Source organism: Alosa alosa, chromosome 11 (assembly GCF_017589495.1).
Source record: "Alosa alosa isolate M-15738 ecotype Scorff River chromosome 11, AALO_Geno_1.1, whole genome shotgun sequence".
In the NCBI taxonomy this organism is placed as follows: Eukaryota; Metazoa; Chordata; class Actinopteri; order Clupeiformes; family Clupeidae; genus Alosa; species Alosa alosa.
In genome coordinates, this window is record NC_063199.1 from 21864150 (window position 1) to 21864943 (window position 794).

At 45.7% G+C, this 794-nt stretch overlaps 1 protein-coding gene across 1 annotated transcript in view; it reads right to left on the bottom strand.

Moving 5' to 3' along the window:
• Nucleotides 1–258: 258 nt before the first annotated feature.
• Nucleotides 259–794, bottom strand: part of si:dkey-30c15.2 (uncharacterized protein LOC558938 homolog) — a 12283-nt gene continuing 11747 nt past the window's right edge. Inside the window, exon 12 of the mRNA XM_048256631.1 lies at nucleotides 259–794. This exon is cut by the window's right edge and continues 236 nt beyond it. The gene's annotated coding sequence lies outside the window, so the exon portion shown is untranslated.

The window sequence follows — 794 nt, forward strand, 5'->3', positions numbered from 1 at the left end:
GATTCTCTGAGCAAATAAATACTTCAAAAAAAAAAAAAAAAAAAAAAAATGGTGCAACACACTTCATGGACCCTCCCGGAGAGCCCTATATGTGCTTTTAGGGTCTAGAGGTGTGTGTGTGTGTGTGTGTGTGTGTGTGTGTGTGTGTGTGTGTGTGTGTGTGTGTATGCGTGTGTGTGTGTGTGTGTGTGTGTGTGTGTGTGTGTATGTGTGTGTATGTGTATGTGTGTGTGTGTGTGTGTGTGTATGCGTGTATGTGTGTGTGTGTGTGTGTGTGTGTGTGTGTGTGTGTGTGTGTGTGTGTGTGTGTGTGTATGTGTGTCTTGGACTGCTCTTGTCACCCAGATCAGCAGCTTAGTTTTACTCCACAGAACATCTGTGCAGCGCTCTCCGTCTCTCCTGTCCTCTTCTCCCAGTGGCAGTGTGGCACCAGACGCAACTCTTTGCTAGTTTGTAGCAATTATCCGTTTTACGCCAGAGTCCCACATTGTGCAAATGGCAAATGAACTTTGCACATCCACTGGCATGTCAATGGGGAAAAAACAGGTGTGGTCAGGCACATGATCACAAATTGCTACTTTGGTGCCACTGAAAATGATAACTGACTGAGCAACAAAACACAGGTCTAAAGTGAAAAGGCGGTCAGTCCTTCACTCTCTCACCCTCCAAAAAATGGTCTAAAGTGAAAAGACGGTCAGTCCTTCACTCTCTCAGCCTCAAAAAAACGGTCTAAAGTGAAAAGGCGGTCAGTTCTTCACTCTCTCAGCCTCTCCTCTTCTCTCTCAGTCTCTCAT